General features: G+C 42.7%; 1 long non-coding RNA gene across 12 annotated transcripts in view; it reads left to right on the top strand.

The window, feature by feature from the left end:
• LOC109491937 overlaps positions 1 to 23,058 on the top strand; it is a 245,913-nt gene that overhangs the window by 8,268 nt on the left and 214,587 nt on the right. For all 12 annotated transcript variants that reach the window (XR_006585740.1, XR_006585748.1, XR_006585743.1 and 9 more), the window contains exons 5-6: positions 10,612 to 10,702; positions 11,957 to 12,089. This is a non-coding gene — a long non-coding RNA (uncharacterized LOC109491937). The remainder of the gene's footprint in view (positions 1 to 10,611; positions 10,703 to 11,956; positions 12,090 to 23,058) is intronic.

Here is a 23,058-nt window from a genome sequence, read left to right as displayed (position 1 = left end):
AGACTTTCACCAACTGTTCTCCATGAGCCATCCTTAACATGCACCTGAAGAAGTTCTCTCTCTGCCTTTTGGATGTGGTATTTTAAAAAATCAGGCTATGCTTCCTTGAGGAGTCTTAAGAAGAGTGATGCCACGAAGAATTAAGGCACCAAGACAAAGCATGGCCACTAGGGGAGGATGAAGATAATTCCATGTACTGGATTCAAGAACAGAATAGATTACAATGGACTGTCCCCTTGTCCAGGCTTGTCTTGATATGGATGAGAATGGACACTCAGAGGTGAGCAGTGGCTTGTCCAAGGGCATAAAGCAAGCTGTAGATGTGCTTGGGAGGGTGATGTGGTAAAAGCCTCTGTGACATGCTAGGAATTGGAACTGACACCAATTGCAGCTATGAGTGTCTTACAGGTAGGCTTTACAATGTTAGGTTTTGATGGCCATATTTGACATCTCCTTGTCCCAAACCTTCCTCCCCCTGCCCCTAAATATCTGCTCAGGCAAACCACATCGTGATGAGGGACTTCTGTTTCAGGCAGAATTAAATTCCCATCAGCTTCAGAAGGGAGTAGTTGATTCAAACGTTCTATTCAGGAGCTGCCTGTCATTAGAGAACAAACGTTGAAGATTGTCACTGATTTCTCTCTCCTTCCTTCCACATCTGCCTTCTCATTGATGAAGTATCTCAGGCCATTCTCAAAGTGATTTAAGGAAAGGACTTGTAGAAGAAACAGACTTTCAGTAAAAATGTTAAGACTGCAAGATTAATGTGATATGAACTAAGAAAGCCCTTCCTAGTTAGCACTGAAAATGTGTTTTCAATGCACAGAAGTGCCCGGTGAGAAAGGAAGTGTTAGGGAGGGATTATTTTCATCAGCAGAGTTCCTTGGCTTTGGAACTTCCAGTGAAATTAGGGCAATCATATACTAGTAAGTCAATACATTTCAAGTGCCAATAAATTGAACTTAATGAGGACAAGGAGTCTGCTTTTATTAGGAGATTGAATAAAAATGAAAGGAGTGCTTTGAATTGTGGATCTCTGAGAACACATCAACATTTGAAAAGAATTAAGATTTGGTGATTTTGTATGGAATAATTCATTGCTTCACTCCAGATTAGTATTTTTACAATATGAAGTACTGGCCTTCAAGAAAATTTCCCATAACCAAAGTTCATTGTCATCACCTCAGTCATCTCACCTTGTCCTTTGCTGCTTTCCCACCAGGTCCAAGGTGATCATGCAAACCAACCCCATGGGGTTGCCTTACACTGTCCTTCCCGACTTCTGGGCAGTGTGGGCCAGTTGGATTTTTGCTTTCTTTTCCCAGAGGACAATTCAGCTTCAGCATCTTAATCTAAAGAGGTCACTAGTACAGTAGTGTTAGGGGTGGTTAGGGATAGAAGGGGGAGGTGTTTTGGGTTGTGGGCAGGATTTGATGTGACTCTGTAGGGCACACCCTGCTCAGGGCTGCCCCACCAGTAAAGGCCTCATGGACGATGGGAAGAAAATTTTCTTTATTTGGCATGGCTCGTGAATTGATCTAATCTTGTTATTTTTTTTAATGAAGAAGCTATCTATCTACTCAGCAACTGATAACTTTTTTAAAGACCAATTAACACTTTACTGTATCATCTTTTGGAAATGTTTTATGCATACCTTGTCAGGAACTTTACACAAGGCTCATTGTATATCTTGCCAAATTACTGTCCAGAGTAACATGCCAATATACACCCCTACCTACTGTATAGAAGTATCTTGATTATTGTAATTAAAAAGTTAATATGTTAGGAAGAAATCTCTCTTTTATTTATTTTTTATTAGAATTTATACAACTCTAATGAGATTGATTACCATTTTGCATGTTGATTTTTTTATTTGGACTTTATATTTTTAGACAAGTTTTAGGTTCACAAAAAAAATTGATACAGAGGTACAGAGATTTTGCATATACCCCCTACCACAAAACATGTGTAGCCTTCCCCATTACCAACAGTCACACCAGAGTGGTGTATTTGTTGCAACTAACGTAGCTACATTGCCACAACATCATCACCCAGAGTCTATAGTTTATAGCTTGTTCTTGGTAGTATAAAATTTATAGATTTGGACAAATGTGTAATGACATGTAACCGTCATTATGGTATCATATGGAGTATCTTCATTGACATAAAAATCCTCTGTACTCTGTGTGAAGAGTGAATAATGGGTATACCACTCTATTTCACCTGTCCTATTCATCTATCATTCCCCCTCCCAAACCCTGGCCACCACTGTTCTTTTATGAGTTTTTTTTTCTCAAAGTAGAAAAGGTAGGAGCAATAGTTTTCAGTTCTAAGGAAAGGTCCTAATGACCTTCAAAAGCCCTAGGAACTGGGGGGGGGGTGCAAAATTGAGGAGAAAATAAGGAATTTGATAGATAATATTTGCCCATGAGCCAACATCTGACAGTTCCAGACCTTAACTGTGCACTCTTGCAATGTTACCCACACTACAACAGCATCACCAAGAGATGTCAAGACATGAGAAGTCATGGTCATTGGAAACAGTTTCCAAGTATCTGTCTTGCTAGACTATTCCTTCTAAAGATTCCTTTGTGCCAACTACTTGTCTTTGTCATGTGATCCTTGCTGGCTCTGCAACACAGATGTGAAAAGTGAAGAAAGCATGCCTTTGGATTTCATTTCTAAAAGTAGAAAAGACACAATTAACTTTGGGGCTTTTAAAGTACTAATATTATTCCTTATATGTATCCAGAGCCATATGTAGAAATAGATTGAAAGGATGGCATGTACATGTACATAGCTCCTTACAATAAAGTGGTTAAAACTCATGGGCTTCAGATCCTGGACACATGGGACAAGATCTTATACTCAGTTGTAGACTGAGTGCCTTGCTTTTGTCCATTTATTGAAGACTAAATCAGGTGTTGGGGGAGCCACTCACCCCATCTTCACCCATAAGCCTATTTTATTCATCAAAACAATGTACTGTACTGTGAGTACTTGGGGACAGAAATCATAGCTTTTTCTGTATCCTCAGTGCCTAGCATAGTGTCAGGCATGTAATAGATTCTTTTTTTTTTAAAGTGTTTTATAGCTTTATTGAAGTATAAGTGATGTAGAATCAACTGCACATTTTTAAAGTTTTCCATTTGATGAGTTTTGATACATGTATACACCCATGAAACTATCACCACAATCAAAATGCTGAACATATCCATTGCTCCCAAAGTTTCCTTTGCAATTCTTCTTCCCTTCCTCCCACTGTTCCCAGACAACCAAGGTTCTGCTTTCCGCCATTGTAGATTAGTTAGTATTTTCTAGAATTTTATATACGTGGAATATAACATTTTTATTCTTTGTTGTCTGGCTCTTTTCAATCAGCATAATCATTTTGAGATTCATTGATGTTGTTCCATATATTAATAATTTGTTCCTTTTTATTGCTGAATAGTATTCCATATTTCAATAGTATTCCATTCCATTCATAGTAGGTATTTAACAAATGTTTGTGGCATTACATTGAATTGAAAATTAATTTTGAAAGTATAATTGGGGGAAGAGTGAATAATGGGGATACCACTCTATTTCAGTTGAATAGTCCACTTAGGAAGTCAAAATAGAAATCAGGAGGTGAGTTGGCACGGTAGAGACTTTTATTGTCTTCCAGTACCTGTTCCCCCTTTTTTTTCATAGAAATGGAATGCCTAATTTGACACAGAATTGTCTGGGATAAAGACTACATTTCCCAGCCTTCTGTGCAGCTAAGTGTGGTTTTACTACTAAGTTGTGACCAATATGATGTAAACAGGTGGGGTATGTGAAACTTTACAAAGTCTTCTTAAAGGAAGGGCAATTCCCTTCTCTTCTTCCTCCTTCCTGCTGTCTGGCACACAGTCATAATGTCTGGAGCTCTAGCAGCCATTTTGGATCAGAAGGGGTCTTAAAAATGGAAGCCACTTGGGGCAGAGCAATAGGTAGAAGAAGCCTCGATCCCTGAAATCATAGAGTGTTGTGCCAGCCCAGGGCTAACTACTTCCAGACTGTGAGAGAGAAATACATTTTGATCTTGGTTAAGCTTTTAAAAAAGTCTCTTTTGTGTTTTATGTTTTTTGCAGCCAAAACAGTCCTAAATGATACAGTTAGCAAGGATAGAGTTTGAACAAGAGGGAGTTTGATGTTGCTGAAAGGTCAGTTACATCATGCTAATGTGTCCATCTTCACTTTTAAGGATTTTTCTGAATAGAAACATGGCGTCAGCCTTTGGAATCTCTTTTGGTGAGTTCTGGAGAAACACTGACAAATCATTGTGACCCATTCTGCTTTTCCCAGCCATGCAACTCACTCACATCGATATATATCTATCATTAACATTTTAGATTTCTCAAAATTGTAACTTGTTTTACATTTATTTACATTTAACTTGGTAAGTCTCTGGTGAGACATGAGGTTAGCCTAATCTCATTAATTTTTTTTTTTTTTTTTTTTTTTTTTTTTACAAATCGTACTTATGGTGGCTCATTTGGAAATGCTTTCTGTAGCTGTCTAGTCTCATATATCATGTATGAATTCTTGTTATGCTTAATTCCCAGGGATGGTTTGACTTGTGGCTCTCCCTCTTTTTTTTACATTTGAGATATTTCAAACATACAGAAAAGAGTGTATGTCCCGATGTCATTTATCTGGCAAACATGGCTGTAGAACAGTAGCTGTCACTTTATGGATTTAGCAGTGGAACCTTCTTTTCAAATGGTCCTGTATGCAGAGCTCCATTACATAAAACATATATCAGACCTTGTCTGGTTGAAGTGGAAGTGGAGGGCTCGGAGCCTTACTGGGTAAACATCTCTTTGCCTGTTTCCTCCCCCCACCAAGGAGGCCCCTGAGATGCGCTCACAGGGGATGAAGGCCCTCTGGGAGTGGCTGAAAACCACAGATTCAGGATATGTTCAAGATCCTGAAAGAAAGTAAGCAAGAGGCTATCCTCTGATCAGTCAAAATACATGACACAATGCCCAGTTTCAAGCCCATACATTTGGTTCATAAAGGAGCCTGTGGGATTGCTATTCAAATCTCTGTGCTCTTTTTCTACTCACGGTTATAGCAAACTTTGTAATCTGGTTTCCCAGTCATGGAAGAATAGAACAACTCAGAGGAGGAAGACAGACGGCCAGACATGACTGTGGCTAGCAGTGAGACCAATGAGAGAAGGCAAGAATGTTTTAAAAAGACAAACACAAGGCATTAAAAACCACCTTCTGAGGTCATTTAGGGTAAATGTCATCTTCCTAATATGTTTCAGTGGGTCACAAAGGCATGTTTTTATATATTTGTGCATATATTTATATATGGGTATGTATTTACATATATTTAGCAAGAGCGGACATATATATAATATGTACATATATATATATACATATATATATATAGTATTTTGCTTAGTGTTTATGAAAATGACCCTGAGAAAGAGCCTCACTTATCTTTTATATTGTACATTCTGTCTTATAGTAACAACTTATTGAGATGTTTATTATGTGCCAGGTACGTGAATGTCTTTGTGTAGTTAACTTATTTAACCGTCACCACTATTTATGAACTAGGGACCGTCCCCGGAGATGCAGAGAAGTTAGTCCCCTTGCCCAGTGTCAGACAGTGAGCATGTGGTGGAGCTGAGATTCAAACCCAGGCATCCAGGGTCCAGGGCCCATGCTCTTAATATATGCCAGTATCTTAGGAGAATTTCCAATATTGAAACAATAATGTGCAAGCATCCTGTGGCTAGCAAGATTTTCAGTTGTCTGGAAAACCCATTTATCCCTGTGAGTGGAAAATTTGTCCTCCACCAATCCTGGGTATATGGAAGAACACGTTGAATTGAAACTGGAGTGCACATCTCCTAATGTATCTCAGTAGCTCCCTCTGCCATAGGGCTTTTCACATTTTTTTTTAACATTTATTTTTGAGACACACACACACACACACACATACACACACACACACACACACACACACACACACACACACACACAGAGTGTGAGTGGGGGAGGGGCAGAGAGAGAGGGAGACACAGGATCCGAAGCAGGCTCCAGGCTCTGAGCTGTCAGCACAGAGCCCAACACGGGGCTCGAACTCATGAACCATGAGATCAGACCTGAGCTGAAGTCAGACGCTTAAGCGACTGAGCCACCCAGGCCTCCCTACCATAGGGCTTTACAGAGGGCCACAGAGAGGCTGACCAACCTGAGTGGTGCTGAGTAACCAGGAAATAGTATCCCGCGGTTGCACTTGACAATGGAAATGAAACACATGGACCAAACCACCTGCATGATGGTTGCATTTCCTCTGTAGTATTGTCATCTTCCTAGTGGCTCAGGAGGTATTTTGGAGTTGACATAGAAACTCCTGTGTTTTTTAGAGGCATTTTCTTTCTGGCCTGCGTTTATATAATGTGGTGGAGGAGTCAGAGGCTTCAGGCTTCAAAAGTGAATCCTGTTTCAAGTTGTGAAAGTACCAGGATGTGGGGTACAGGTCCTCAGGTGCTGGGATTGGCCTGACTTCATGGCCAGCCTCAGTTGCTGTCCTTTGCACTGTGGGTTACAGAAATTCCTTGGCTTTTCCTGTTGTTAAGTTTGTAGGGGTGGGCTTATCCACCTTTCTGGAATGAAACACCAATTCAAGGGAAGCTTCTGATTGTAAAAGGTCTACCCGTTCCAAAGGGGACCCAGAAGCATATTTTCTCATAGGGCTGGTGCCTTCGTCAGTTCAGGCTGCTGTAACAAGATACCCCAGGCTGGGTGGCTTCAACAACACACATTCGATTCTCACAGTTCTGGAGACTGCGAGTCAGATCACAGTGCCAGCATGGTTGGGTCCTAGCAAGAGCCCTCTTCCTGGTTTACAGATGGCTGCCTTCCCACTGTATCCTCACATTGTGGAGAGATCATTTCGCTCATCTTTCTTTTTATTTTTTTCAAATTTTAAATGTTTGCTTATTTATTTTTGAGAGAGAGAGAGAGAGAGAGAGCGAGCATGCCGGAGCGTGTGTGAACGCGGGAGGGGCAGAGAGAGAGGGAGAGAGAGAATCCCAGGCTTGAGGCTCGGACCCACGAATCGTGAGGTCATGACCCAAACCAAAGTCAAGAGTCAGATGCTTAACCAACTGAGCCACCCAGTGCCCCACATGTTTCTTATTGAGAAAGGATTTTATTATCCCACCACGAGGGCTCTACCCTCATGACTTAATTACTTCTCAAAGAACCCACCTCCAAATACCATCATGCTGAAGACTAGGGCATCAGTATATGAATTTTGAAGGTACACAAACATTCAGCCCATAGCAGTTGGAGTGTTAATTGGTTATACATTCCCCCCTCGGTTTTATTTTCATGGTGGCTGTAAATAGGTGAGTCATGCAGCAAATCTCACACACGCATACGTGTGGTCCATCAGCCAGGCTTTAAAGCAATTCATTTCCTTTCTTTTTATTTTAAGAAGATAAGTCCAAATAAAGCAAATAAAAATGCTCAGCACATTTGCTTTAGCTGTTAGCAAAATCCAATTCCTTATAACTGTTAATCACACCATATTGTTTCAAGCCAACCCCATGTAAATGCCCCTTTCCCATACTTGCCTGCCTGCTGAATTCCCATTTATCTCACAAATCCCAGTTTCTCTGTGACCATTTTTGTGCTTTTCTGAACACAGAACATCCCTCTATTACAGAAAATATCTCATGAAGTAATTGTTTGTTGCGTATCCACTGCCCTGAATAGGGTATGAGTTTCATGAAGGTAGGATTCATAACTTATAGATCACCACGCCCTTGTACAGGTATATGTACAAGGGTCTTCTAAGATTCCCAAGGTCCCCGAGCTTCCCACCTTCCTGGTATACACACCTCCTTGAATGTGATTCCGACCTGTGAATATGAAGGGTGTTGCTCCCCTGACTAGGTTACATTATATGATTAAGGAAAGGGATTTTGCAGATATACTGAAGTTTCCAAATCAGTCGATTTAGAGTTAACCTAAATGGAGGTTATCCTGGTGGGCCTGTCTTAGTCAGGTGAAAGACCTTTAAACCAGCCTAGACTTTCCCAAAGGAAAAGATTCCCCTTCTGGATTCGAAGAAGTCAACATCCATGTTTTAAGAGCAAGGACCCACACAACAAGGACCTGAAGTGGCCTCTGTGAGTTGAGAGCAGTTCATGACCGACAACTCTCAAGAATATGGGGAGCTCTGCTATGTAGCCACAAGGAAGTGAATTCTGCCAACAAGTCAAATGAACTTGGAAGTAGATGGTTCCTTAGTCAAGCCTCCGGATGGGAATGTAGCCTGACTGACACCTTAATTGCAACCTTATGAGAGCCTGAGCAGAGACCCAGTTTAGCCATGCGCAGACTCCTGACCCATGGAAACTATGAGATAGTAAATGTATGTTGTTTTCAGCCACTAAAGTTGTGGTAATTTGTTATGCAACAATAGAAAACTAATACAGTAGGCATTTCTTAAATGTTTGTTGAATTTAATCAGGGAAATAGAATAGTTCAAGTGAATCTTTGCTGAAGTTTTGGCCAATTTTAAGAATGTAGACATTGTAAAGAATTGCTGTCTTCTGATGAGTCTTCTACCCGTCCAATCAACTTCACACACTTCCAGGGTTTCCATAAATATCAGCTTCTGATTGTCTGGAAATAGGAAGTGAGATTCTCTCCAGCCGTCTTTCGGCATTCTTGGGAGATAGATTGGCTAAAAATTGATGTTGAAATGAGACCACCATCATTTTTCAGTCTGCTCACTATGTACAGAGCTCAGGATGATTAGAAAATGTAAAACACATGTGAATGGCTCAAACCCCTTTAGTTAAATCACATTTACATAGATCAGTTTTCCCGAAGGACACAAGTTAGCTGAACTTAAGCAATTAAAAAAAAAACAAACCCCAAACTAGAACCTTTTGCTAAAGCCAAAAAACATGGATGAGTTAAAGCATATCAGATGTAATGGTTTGTTTTGAGAAGCGTTTGGTTGGTTGTCTGTATGTGTGTGTGTGTGTTTAAGGCAGATAGAAAAACAGAACTTGCAAGATCTTTGGCTGCCAAGGTAGAAACCCAGTATATGGGGTTTAGTTCCACCAAAGTAGTTGATACCATCAGGATCACCGGTGACCCAGGTCAGGGACGTGCTTCTGGCTCTCCATTACATTCCAGAGCCACTGTAGGGGCCGTGGCAGCAGAGGGACTGTGAATGTGGCTGAAAACAAAATTGGACCCACCCCTGGCCTTGGTGTTCCAACCAGAGCAAGTTTCTAGGACCTTGATGTACTACCTCGGGGACCTCTCCTTGCTTTTCTGCCTTGTGGAGAATAAGAATAAACTTTTTGGTCCTAGAACCTCTTCCTTCCTATTGACATTTTCAGTTCTACTTGCCCTTAGCTAAATGTAGCTTCCTATTTCTAAGAAAAGAGCTTGAAGGAGCCTTTTGAAGGCCTCACAGACGGTCTCAGAAGGCTTCATGGGCAGCAAAGAACTCCCAGCAAACTACAAGTTGATGAGTTAAGTGTAAACGGATCAGACACATATGGATTACATTTTTGGGGAAATACACACGGGCTTACGATGTAAAGCGGGGCAGTGGGGGTGGGGTTGGGGTGGAGAAGAGAATGCTTGGAAAAATGTGGTTTGGGTCTTGCCAATTGCAAAATGTTAGAAACAAATAATTTGAGATGTTTTGCCCAACCTAGAGCGCGTCTGGATTCACCCTTTCCTTCTATTTACGTGCCATTTTCAGACTCGACGTGCATGCCAGTGCTGGTTTGGGTCGTGGGTGGATTTTTTTGAATGCAGTTCTTTTGAAAGATGATTGCATGTGTAGCTTCTGAGTGTGCAGGATGGAGTGGTGTTGGGAAGAGATGGGCATTTAGAGATATCTTCCCGCCTCTGGGCCTCACTGTCCTAAGCCCCTCTGGTATATTCTACTTGGAGGTTCCAAGTCCAGGCTGTGCTAGTGGGGAAATGTGGCAGCATGAGAAAATTACTCAACCTCAGTCTCCCCACCTGTAAAGTGGGGAGAATATTACCTACCCCAGGGCACATGGGGACTGAGATGCTGTATAGTGTGGTGTTAGGAGTGTGAACTCTGGAGGAATATTCCTGGGATACCATCGCAGCTCTGACAATTGTGTGAACTTGGGCAACTTCTTCGGCCTCTCTGTACCTCAGTTTCTGTTCACCTGTATGATGGGGAAAATGTTAACACCCACCACATAGACTTGCTTTAAGCATTAAAAGAGTTATTCCACGTAAAGAACTTCGCATGGTGCTGGGCACATGGTAAGTGTTTGGCAAATGTTAACAATTGCTATTGTTGCTTATAAATTCTCTTGTTACCTTAAGCCTTGGACATGGTAGAAAATAAGTCAAGTTCACCTTGAGGCTGAGGACAAGGACAATTACAAGGATAAGCACCTTACTCTAGCTGCAGGGGTCTTCTCCGGATTATGTTCCTTTTCTTACTGCTTCAGTTTATAGATTAATTCTTTAGTTCTTCCACCCCAGAATAAGAAGCAGGTAAATTTTCCATTGAAACTTAGGCTCATCTTTTTCTCCATTCTAGGGAGGATCCTTTTCTCTCCTCTGCTTTACCACCATCTAACATCCAGAGTAACCTAATTCAAGAGCCCAACTAAGTCATCCCGGAGTGTGAGGTAACTCCCGGGACACACATGGAAGGAAGTCATGAACTTAGTGTTGTTCTGGTTTAATGCATTGCTTCTCAATCCTTTTCACACTTCAGGATGAACTGGGGAGCGTTAAAGAGATAACAGAGGTTTTGAGTGTGGAGCTTGGGGATTAATACATTTAAAACTCTCCAGATGCTTCTAATGTGCAGTGAGGGCTAAGAGCCACTCTGGCTTAAGCATGAAGAGTGGTCATTGTGGGTGCTTCCCCTGGTCATTTCTTTTTTTTTTTTTTTTTAATTTTTTAATGTTTGTATTTATTTTGAGACAGAGAGAGACAGAGCATGAGCAGGGGAGGGTCAGAGAGAGAGGGAGACACAGAATCCAAAGCAGGCTCCAGGCTCTGAGCTGTCAGCACAGAGCCCGATGCGGGGCTCGAACTCACGGACCATGAGATCACGACCTGAGCCGAAGTCGGACGCTTAACCGACTGAGCCACCCAGGCGCCCCTCCCCTGGTCATTTCTGACCCTCACCTCTTTTAACTCATTGGCCTGTCCTTGGAAGGCCAAACGGGATTTCTGTCGTCCTGATCTCTGACCTTCACTCAGTGGGCAAGCTTTCCTCTGGGGCTCTGAACTTGAGGTCTACAGAAGCAAGGCCACTTTGTCTCTGAACCCCGGGCAGGTTTTGGGTCAGTGCTGCCACCCAGGTGGTTGGCATCCCCACTCCCACCCCAGCGCGGCTCTGGGGGTCTTGTCTGAATCCATGCCTTCTTTTTCTGCTAACAAAGAGTGGTGGTGATGGTGATGGTGGTAGCAGCCACGGTCACTTGGGGGTGGTGGAGGTGATGGTGACCATAATGGTGGTGATGATGGTTTGGTGGTGATAAAAGTTCAGTCAAGAAAGCAGAAGCTTGGAGGAAGTATCGATGTTCTGTTCAGAGGAACCACATGGTGAGCCAGACAGAAGTATCTTTGTTTGCATTTGCTGAGGCAATGGCAATAGCTGGTTGGATCAGTTAGCATTTGGTGAGGAAAGCAGAGCTACTCTGGGTGACATGGAATAAGGGATTTATTATAGAGATTAGACTTCCTCAATGTGGAAGCCAGTGGAAAAGTCTATGCAAGGCTGTTGCCTCTGTGTCTGATGTTGGGCCTAAAGTTTCTACAGGTCAGCAGGGCCTGCACGTGGGATGGAAAGTTGGATATGAAGTGGGGGAGAGCAAGAACAGACTGGAACCTGCCTCTCACTCTCACCGCCTCCAATCTTGATAACACAGGTGACCTGAAGGACAAGTGGGTACCCATCACTGCAGAGCCACACATGCACCTGGACCAGGAACCAGAGAAGCTGGAGGAGACCCAGTGGGCAGTGGAGATGCTGTGGGCCCAGCCAGTGTCCACAGCACCCAGGTGAGCCAGCAGGTCTGAGACAGCATGTGTGGGCTCCTGCTGTGCCTGGTGCCCTAATCAGACCTCCCGAGTGGGGTGGTCACTGCTTCACCCTGCCTTCCAAATCTCATGCAGATTTCTCTTGTTGCCAGCCTGAATTCAGAGCCATACAGGGAAGGAACTCTGGGGCATTGTTTAGTTCTTGTGACACGGGACATGGTCACCACGGTGGGGGCCTCACGTAGCTCAGGTGGAGTAAAAGCTTCATCGCCTAGAATGGCCTGTGCATGACACTCACCTTTAACATTTCAAGTGGGGAGAGGCAAGGGTAACCATACCTGAGCCAAGGGGCAGCTGAAGACTGGACACCAGAGCCCTTTATACGCTCAGGTCAAGGAATAGCCTGGCCATTTCATCTCATCCTCAGAAGCTGGAGTCTTTGACATCCCCTCTACCCCCTAAGCACTGAAGGCTCACGTCTCGTCCACTAATCCTTGACTTTGCACAGGGGCTGGGGAAGGCTGAAGACACCTGTCCCTCTTTGGGATTCTGGTGTGCCTCTGACCTCGCCCTGGTGTCTCTTTGAATGGCTCTTTTCTTGGTATTGACCCTACTCTCTACTTCTGACGCCTATTCCTGCTAAATCCTCTAGCTGGACCTATAGGTCTCTTTGGTGGCCAAATCCTCAGATGGTGGGCAATCCCCTTGGTGACTCTAAAGGGCTCAGGAGTTACAGCCCTGGGAAAGCTTCTACCCTCTTCCTAATACTCTGGCTTCTGAAGGCTTCATTTACCAACAAATATAATTATCATATAGTTTCTGTTCGTGAATTTGAGAATTGCCTTCACCAAAGATGCATTTAGAATTTAACTCAGCCACGTGCTCTCTTATTTTGTCCATCATTGCTCTAACCCATGTGAAATCATGGATGGGTAGCCAGGAATGGAAGCAGCTGGTTTTGAGTTTTGTACTGTGAAATGAGTAGTTTGGGATTTGGTAGTCAGAACTGTATTCGCCCCTCCCTCTTCTTCTCATTTGCTATGCTACCTTGTTTGTGAACATTTTCTCCACCTGCAAGCAATTTACACAAATCGTAAACTATGTAACTGTTGTAATCTCTGTAGCTATGACTTGAGACTGGAAAATGACCGGTTGTCATCAGATTTGAAAACTCCTAGAAAAGGTCCTCTCACTTGTGGTCTCATGCCTGATCCTTCTCAGATGGTAGACAAGTTGTTAGAATTGTTTGCACCTCAGTTTTCTTGTCTCTGAAGTGAGTGGGTTTGCCTTGCATTTCATGCCATGTTCTTTGAAGTCCCCGGCATTGCCAGAGGACTCATTGGGACATTGGAGTTGGGGAACAGGATGGGGTCTAGGCTCCCTTGATCCCTCATTCAACTAGCAAAGAATCACCTATGTCTATTTTATATATTTGGTTTCTGTGATAGATTGGATTATTGGTCAGCTAACAATCACTCCCTGCCCTGTCTTCCTTACAGCAGACTGTACTCTCCTGTCCTACTGACTTTGGGTTTGGCCATGAGATTTACCCCGACCAATGGAATATGAGAGGATGTGACATAGGTAGAGGTTTCAAATGTACTTGCAGGATTTGTCTTGCCTCTTGTGCTCTTTCATTTGCTAGGAGAATGTGCCCACAGGTAGTCACAGTAGAAAGAAAGAGAGAGTTGTGCAGCAGACCCAAACCTGACCATAGCCTGAGTCCCACCTACACTCGTTTATTACCCTCAATCTGCAATCTGTAAGCATGAGAATAAATGTTGTTAAAAGCATTTTGTTTTGGGGAGTGGTTTGTTACACAGCATTATTATAGTCATAGCTAGCATAGCTTACAAATAAGTTTTAATAAATAATCATATCTTTTGGTTTAAAAGAAGTTTGAATAGCTCTGGCTTTGCTGATTGTTCAGCTCTCCCACCCAGTTCTAACATCCTAAGTTTCTGTCTCTGTATGTGTCTAGAAAAGAGAGAGAGGGATAAAGAGTTTTAGAAACAAAAATCTTAAGGAAAGGAAGAAAAGATAAGAGAAAGTAGAAGATTTTCTTTTTTGGGGAAGGGACGCTTATCAGGGAGCAGGGAGCAGAGATGGACAGATCCATAGTTAAAGTGTATTTTATTTCTTTGAATCATCAAGTAAGCAGATTTCACCCCTGGTATTATTTTGCACTGTTACATTATTTTGTCCACTTCTGTATTCCATTTGCACAACCTCTGAAATTCCAGGAAGAAGGTAAAAGAATAACATTGTACATAGCCCTGGGTTGTGCTGTGTTTATTTCATCATGGACCGTTCACTTGGGCTTAACCTCAAACTGACCTTTCCTGACTCCAGAGAAGACAGCAAAGCTTTGTCAACAGATTCAAAATCATACTCTAAAGGAACAGAAATAGCTCACTTCCTCGGCTAGAGATGTTTTCCATTCTCACTTTTCGTGTCTGTGGTCATAGGGAGATCATTTTTAGGAATTCCTAGACAACTTTATTACTGAAGTGCATGCATAGATACCCTGGGGTCTTAGACAACCGGCACCCCACCCTAAACGCTGAATGTATTAGCAGCAGGTTGGAGGGAGGATGAAAGTCTTAGGCTATTTTCAAGCCTATTTTGCTCCAGCGCTTTTCAACATGGCTTCATTTTATTGTTAAAGTTTGAGAACATCTCAAATGTAAATATAAAACTATAGTCCAGGGGCGCTGGGGTGGCTTAGTCGGTTAAGCATCCGACTTCAGCTCAGGTCATGGTCTCGCGGTTCATGAGTTCGAGCCCCACGTCGGGCTCTGTGCCGACAGCTCAGAGCCTGGAGCCTACTTCAGATTCTGTCTCCCTCTCCCTCTGCCCCTCCCCTGCTCACGCTCTGTCTCTCTCTGTCTCTCAATAATAAATAAATGTTAAAAAAACAAACACTATAGTCCAAAGCCAAGAATAAGGGATATTTGGATGCCCTCAGTTCGAATGAATAATTAAAAGGTTACCATATCCTCTGCAAGGATGAACGATATTTTGGACCAGATCATTAGAGGATGGTTCTATTTCCAAGAAAGGGTCTTCTGAGGTTTGTCAGGGCAGCATGAGGCAGGCTGGGCTTGTCTATGGCATGGGCTGGGTTTGAGGTCATCTCTGCCATCAGCCTGTGCTCAGGTTGTGTCTTACACTGATGGCCATCTGATTTTGGGTATTGAATGATTCACCTGCTTGTTTGTACTGGATTGAACGCCTTTGAGGACAACAGGAGCTGCTTAATATTTTACAGCCAGAAGTTGGCACTACCTATGTATAGGGAATTCTGCATGACCCACAATGTCGTGTAGGGAGAAGAGGGCTCTAGGAGATTATTTAATTTAGGTTGATTAATGAGTATCTAGCAAAAAAATGTGCCAATAGTTGTATTTATTGAATGCCAGGAGATTTTATAATAAAGACCCTTTTCCGATAACCTCTAAAAAGAATAAAAGAATATATACCCCCCCCCCCCCCAGCTACTAGAAAGGAAAGATGCAATTTAAAGAGACAAAACCAATCTGGATAAAGGCAAGAAAAAAGAGAAAAGGAACACAGAACAGTTTGGACAGATAGTAAGGTAGGGTATTTGAATAGAAATGAGCCAGTTATCACATTAAATGTTAGTGAACTAAATATTACAATTGAAAGGTAAAGGTTGTCATAGTGAATAAAAAACAAAACTGGAGTCTATGCACCTTGTAAGTGATATACCTTAAAATAAGGTGTATGGCCATGGTCCTTTCTGAAGCAGCATGGCATGTACCAAGAGTCATAAGCTCACTTGTACCCTTTGATCTTATAAGTCATTATAGTTAAGACCTCAGAATGTGGAGTGGGATAGACCTTAGTTCAAGTCCCATCTCTGCCCTGTATAAGCTATGTGATCTTGGGCAAGTAACAATCTTTTGCTTTTTCATCTGTAAAATGAGGGTAATTTGTACTTTTCTCATAAGGATGTTGTAAGGAGTCCATGACAATTTGGGTATAAAGCTCTTAGCACAGAGCCTGGCATGTAGTAACTGCTCAGTAAATGTTAGCTATTATAATCACTGCTGCTGCTGCTGCTACTATTTTTTATTAATGGGTTAAAAGCAGTTTCTAATATCAGGGAAACAATTATACCAGGGAAATAGTAAGCTAAAGACAAATGTAGTATGCATGAAGATGTTTATTGCATCTGCCTATAGCAATAAGAAATTAGAAACAACCTGTCTCATTCATTCACTCATTCATTCAATTCAACAAATATTTACTGAGATCTTATTACATGCTAAACGCTGTTTCCCACTGTTTGGGATACATCAGTGAACAAGACAAAAGTCGCTGCTTTTGTGATGGGGAATGTGTAGCTAAACTGTGGGGCAGTAACCCAATGGAATGTTCTGCAACTGTTAAAAAAAATAGCAGTGAAGGCATAGAAAGTTGTTTGTAGTATGTAAAATCAAAAAACAGACAAGGAAAACAGAGATGCCTTAAAATATGCCTGGGTAGACAGAGACTGAAATGGAGCCTTTGAAAATACAGATGCCTGTAAGGGTGATGGGATTGTGTTCTTTATTTTCAATAACATATGACATGGTTTTATGAAATTATGAAAAAATATATGTAAGTAATTGAAAAAAGTGAATTGGCACAAAGAAAACTTCTTATGGTTTAGGAATCAAAGTGAGGCTCTAGGCAGAAGAGGAAATTGCCTATGTAACAGGGAAGGGAAAATTGCTCTTTCAAAACAGAAATGACCGTTGTAGCTTCCCTGTGTGCTGGGAACAGAAGATTTCATGCCAGGGAAAGGCAGTTCTTTGTTAAGGAAACCTTATTAAGCAGATGAGTAGAAGAGGCCCCAAAGTCCCTAGAAAGGGGTAGTTCAAACTTAAACATGTCTGTATAATAAAGTAACAGAAACTTCAGTTTTCCCTCGGCAGTTTGAGGGTAGAGGGAGAAACAGGGATTTGGAACCTGGAATATGGGGAGAAGATGAGCAAGGAGAGATTCAGCTCGAGAGGCAAGAGTGGTGGGGATAGAACAGCAACTTTAAGAACACTGATAACCAATATTCAATTTTAAGCTCTTTTCTGTTTTTTTCCCCACCTTTCCCTAACAGTATGACTATGGGATTGAAAGAGGGGGTAATGTCCTAGGAGGAGAGCACATACAGGTGTTCAGAGGAGAACACAGAGGCAGGAGGCAAGATGGCGACTACAGACCAGGAAGTCTCTGGAAGGGAGGACTTAAGTGTGGGGTAGCTAGGAGACCTCAAGTTCCGTCCCCCGCCCCCCAACATGCCCTCCCCTGGGAATCCTGAGGAGAGTACTGTATTCCCATGGGATGTGGGCTCAGGACATTTTGTTTGGATATTAAAAGAAGGCTGGTGCCATAGGGCATTCAGAATCCACATACACAAGGTGATCCTAGCATCCTGTTCAGAGGCTATTTTTTTTCATACTGACCCTTCTTAAAGCCTCAAAATGCTTCATTGCCACCACTACCAATATAATCTTTTGCAAACAGACACCCTTCTACCTAGGAATCTTGCTATTAAAAAAAAATGTTTATTTATTTATTTTGAGAGAGAGAGAGAGAGGGTGGAGGGAGGGACAGAGAGAGGGAAAGAGAGAATCCTAAGCAGACTCAGCCATCAGCACCGAGCCCGACGCAGGGCTTGAACCCATGAACTGTGAGATCAGGACCTGAGCTGAAACCAAGAGTCGGACGCCCAACCGTCTGAGCCACCCAGGCGCCCCAGGAGGCCTGTTATTTTAGGTGCAGCAAGGTCTGGGAGCAGTTCTGCCTCTCCATGAAGGCCTTAGGGAGGATGAGTTTGTCAGATCATTTTGTTACATGGGCAGGAGGTTGGGCAGGTTTTGATGGGTGATGGGCTGAGGAGAGAAGGCAACAGCAAGCAGACATGAATAAGCGTGAACCTGGGGCACTGAGGCTGATCGCTTGTGGAGGTTGGTGGTGGTGGTGGTGAAAAGGGGAAGCCGCACGAAGTCTCCTGGGACAAGGAGGGGACTGGTATCTAGACCCTGACTCCTGCTCCCAGGGAACCTTGTGACAACAGTCCTTTTAAGGATGGTGCTCAACTCAAAGGCTTCTAGAATAGCAACGCTGTGTGGCCTTGGTGTACCAAGGTGCGGGTGGGTGGGAACCATCTGTCCCAGGTGCAGACCATAGGGGGAGGGGATGGGAGTGCATTGTCTGTGGAGAATTTAAAAACAGTAATAAAGCATACGGATTGTTGCTATCATCAGGTGCCAGCAGTGCACTGTAGAGTGATAAAATGCCTCTCCCTGCTGGGACAGCCTTTTCAGGTCGTCCCTGTCCTCTGGCCCTCTGCTGCTGGGGGATGGAGAACAGCAGAGGTGGGGAGTCCAAAAGAGGCACGTGCAGGAAAGAAACCCAAATTCCTCAAACTGGTAAATAAGAGGATTTCAGGACTGAACTTGAAAAACATGAGCCTGGCCAAGGGCGGGGCAAGAATATCCTCAGAAGGCGGCAGCTGAGCAAAGGTTAAGCAAACATCGGTGCCAAGCCAGTGGCGGCTTGGTAAATAGGCGACTCACATCCTCTGCAAGCTCTCAAGATTAGTGTCTTTTCAGAGAAAAGAAAGGACCTGATCTCATCTGAGGCAGGGAGAGAGGGCCAGCGCCTCTTTTGTGAAAGATAAAGGCTCCAGCAAGATCTCGAGAGACTGTTCTAAGAAAAACTGGAGAAGGTGCACTTGGCCATCCTGTAGACCCCGGAACATTCCACAGGGGTGGGAGGAAGCCCAGATCTCTTCTAAATTGAGATGTATATGGGAACAGGGTGGCGGGGGTACAATACACAGTAAGTACACTGACACGTCCCAGAGTGAGGTCCCCACCAGCAGCATCGGCATCACCTGGAAATTGGTTAGAAACGCAAATTCTCAGATCCCACCATGACCTACCTGCCGAATTAGAAACTTGGAGGCTGGCGCCAGCAATCTGTTTTTAAATAAACCCTCCTGGTGATTCTGATGCCCACTGAGTTTTGAGAACCACAGGTTGGGAGCTGACTCTGGGGTTTGACTCCCTCTGGGAGGTAGTGGCAGCTCCCCTCTCTGCCCTCTCCCCCATTCTAGGTCCCTGGGGCTGTGGGAAGGATGAGTGATATGACAGCACTAATGAAGAAGACACAGGTCAGTTTGTGAATGTTAATTTGTGAACATTAGTTAGCTCCTGGGTTTGTATTGTGAAAGATTCCAAGGAAAGACAATTCTGTTCTGGTGCCTCATTCTTTTTAATCTAATGGTCTAACTCAATCCATATTATTTGGGCAAGTTCTTCCAATTGTCTAACCTAACCTAAATCTTTCCTACTGTACATACAAATCTAAATTTGTGGTAATGTGTTGTAGCAGCCATGGGAAAGTAATAAATGAGTCTCTGGGCCTGTAGTTGGGCCAAGGCTATGCATCTGTCCCCAACTCCAAGAACGGTCCTGCAGTCTCTGTACCCGAGGTATTAGGTTGAGATGTGAGGCTTTCTTTGAGAAACTGGCTGCACTGAATCTCTGGAAGTCCTGGATTGGGTGTGGTGGGAAGTCTGGATCCAGGGGCACTTTCAAGGACGCTCTCGGGGTAGCACTGATAGCTGGCGTATCAATATGGCAGGTGGTGTGGAGAGGCATAGCTCTGGTGGGATTTTCCAGGTCTTCCCAGGAACAAGTCAGGCAGGAGGGGCTCCAACTCCCATTTGGATTCGTTTGAAATATTCCATCTCTCTTGGGTCTTGAATATCCCTTGCTGCCATGGAGACAGCACAGGTCTTAGACTTGGTTCTGTCCTAGCCAGATCACTTCATGTTGGTGCAACCTCAGGCAAATTATGTAACTTCTCCTTTCTTCCACTTCCTCATTTAGAAAATGCACTTTGCCATGTTGTTATAAAGGGGGCTGTTACAAAGTATAAATAAGACAATAATATAAAGCGCCTGGCACATCATGGGGCAGTGAATCTTTCTGCAGAAGGACAATTGTGGCATTCTCTCCAGCTTGGTGAATGGTGGTAGAACCAAGTGTGAGTACGTTTCGGCTGGCTTATGTGGGAACCATGGTTAGTCAGAGATTTGGAGCTGCTGGGAGTGCAATCAAGCAGGCAGTCTATTCCTTTGTCCCTTTGAAATAAGATCTACAGCTGGTTTGTTCCTCTAGGTTTTAGGGAAAGGATGTGAGAGAGGAGATTGCACAGCCCAAGGCACTGATGATCTGGGTTCTTGGTTGCCTCAGTGGTGGCTCTAGCAGGGAAGAAGAGAAGAAGAGCTTTGTGAGCCCTGAAAACACATACACCATCACCCTGGCCAATGACTCCATGGAACAGGCATCTTTCTTTCTCCTACTAGCCCCCTGGAATAGCACTGCCTGGGCCTCCCCATGCCTGGTCTTCCTGACATTTGTATCCTTCCATCGTCAGAGGGCTTTTATGGGGTCTGGGAAGCAGAAGACCTAGCGTCCAAACTTGACCCTAGGCTGCTCTTTCATATCTACGACTCTAGAACGAATTCACCATGGCAGGAGTCTGTTCCTCAGCCACACTTAAGTTAAAAGAGAATGACTTGGGAAGGCAGTTCTGGAAAGGCAGAAATGCTAAGTGAGCCTGCATTTGGCTTCCACCTCCTAGCCACTCCTGCGGCAAGCCCGTGATCTCAGGGTGCTCAACGCCCTTCAGTCTGGACCCTGACTCATTGGACTCCCATCCCAGTGTGCTCTTGTGTTAGCGAGAGTTTACAATAGACCATCAAGGATCCAGAGGATGATTCTCTAGAACTTTCTGACTCCCTAAATTTGAGAATAAAATGAGAATAAGAAAATGTATAAAGTCTTGATTTACTCTTACTTCATATTTCCACAGAGAGTTAAATGTTCCTGTGCTTGCCCTCACATTGCTTGTTAATTGTAGTTAACCACTTTTCCAAATTTCCCTGAAGTTTAATCTCTCACTTGATAGCATTTTTCACATAGAAACAAATTTTTAAAAATCACCTGCCAGAGTTAGTTTGCACATGTCTTCAGCTAGAAGAGATCAGTGGAAGTGAGTCCAACCATGGTCTCTGATCAGCTGTCAGGGCTTTGTTCCAGCTTCAGATTGGTACCTTAACCAAGTTACAAATGGGTACATCCCCTAGGACTTTGGAGTTGTATCATACTGGGAGTTTATGTTTTAAATTCATTTATTATTATTATTATTAATTTTTTATTATTTTTGTTTTAGAGAGAAGAGAGCTCACAGGGGGAGGGGCAGAGAGAGAGAGAGAGAGAGAGAGAGAGAGAGAGAGAGGGACAATGTCAAGCTGGCTCCCCGTTCAGCATGGAACCCAATGCAGGAGTCAATCCCATGACCCTGGGGTCACGACCTGAGCTGAAATCAAGAGTCAGATGCTCAACTTACTGAAACACCCAGGTGCTCATTAAGCTCACATTTAAACTGTGAGTTTAAATGAAATGAAACTGGTATTCTGAAATGCCAAGACCCTATCCCCTCTCTACACCCCACATAACCACTTAGGTCTTCATTAGCTAGAGCTAGGTGCCATCTGACTGCACTAACGCAAGCTAATCTACCTGAGGGTGTTTGCCCAATAATCAAAATGAATTTTAATTTGCTAAAGGATCAAATGTGAATGTGGTTTTTGTTCTGAATTGTTATTTGGAGGGATTGTTTTTATTCCACATTTATATACTTTGTATACTCTTCAGGTTATGATTTTTAAAATAAAAAACCTGTTGAATTGAAGTATAGTTGACATGTAATATGAAATTATTTTCAGGTGTACAAAATAGTGATTCTATATATACATTACAAATTGCTCACCACGATGAGCGTATAACGATATTTTTGACTACATTCCTTATGCTGTACTTTTCATCCCCATGACATTTATTTTGTAACTGGAAGTTTGTATCTCTTAATTCCCTTCACTCATTTTGCTCATCCCTTCACTGCCCTCCCCTTTGGTAACCATCAGTTTTTTCTCTGTGTTTATGAGTCTGTTTCTGTCTTTGTTGTTTTTGTTTTGTGTTTTAGTTGCCACATATAAGTGAAATTGTATAGTACTTGTCTTTCTATGTGTGGCTTATTTTACTTAGTATAATACCCTCTAGGTCTGTCCATGTTGTTACAAATGGCAAGATTTGCATGGTTGAATAATATTCCATTGTAAATGTATACCACATTTTCTTTATCCGTTCACCTATCAATGGACACTTGGGCTACTTCCATAAATTGGCCATTGTAAATAATGCTGCAATATACAAGGTGTACATCTATCTTTCTGCATTAGTGCTTTTGTTTTCTTTGGGTAAATACCCAGCAGTGGAATTGTGTAGTACTTCTATTTTTAGTTTTTTGAGGAACATCCATGGTGTTATCCATAGTGGCTGCATCAATTTCCATTCCCACCAACAGTGTGTGATGGTTCCCTTTTCTCCATATCCTCGCCAACACTTATCATTTCTTGTTTTTTTGATACTAGCCATTCTGACAGATTTGAGATGATATCTCATTGTGGTTTTGATTTGCATTTCCCTGATGATTAGGGATGTTGAGCACCTTTTCATGTGTCTGTTGGCCATCTGTATGCCTTCTATGGAAAAATGTCTATTCAGATCTTCTGCCCATTTTAACTAGATTATTTGATTTTTCTGGTGTTGAGTTGTGTTGTGTTCTTTATGTATTTTGGATATTGACTCCTTATCAGATATGCCATTTGTAAGTGTCTTCTGGGTTGCCTTTTTGCCTTGTTGATGATTTCTTTTGCTATGCAAAACTTTTTAGTTTGATGTAGGTTTTTAAAAAGAACTGCAATGACCATTAGGCAAAGAATTCCACCTGTGCACTAGGAATAAGAAATGAAAGAAAATTATTTTCATGTAGACTTGAAGCATTCCGAGGATTTTTATTAACTCATAAACTAACATTTTTTAGTAATAAGTATCAATTATTAATTATA

The sequence above is a fragment of the Felis catus genome, chromosome A1 (genome assembly GCF_018350175.1).
Source record: "Felis catus isolate Fca126 chromosome A1, F.catus_Fca126_mat1.0, whole genome shotgun sequence".
Classification (NCBI taxonomy): Eukaryota; Metazoa; Chordata; class Mammalia; order Carnivora; family Felidae; genus Felis; species Felis catus.
The sequence above is the reverse complement of the archived record's forward strand: the minus strand, read 5'-3'. Positions and strand labels throughout refer to the sequence as shown.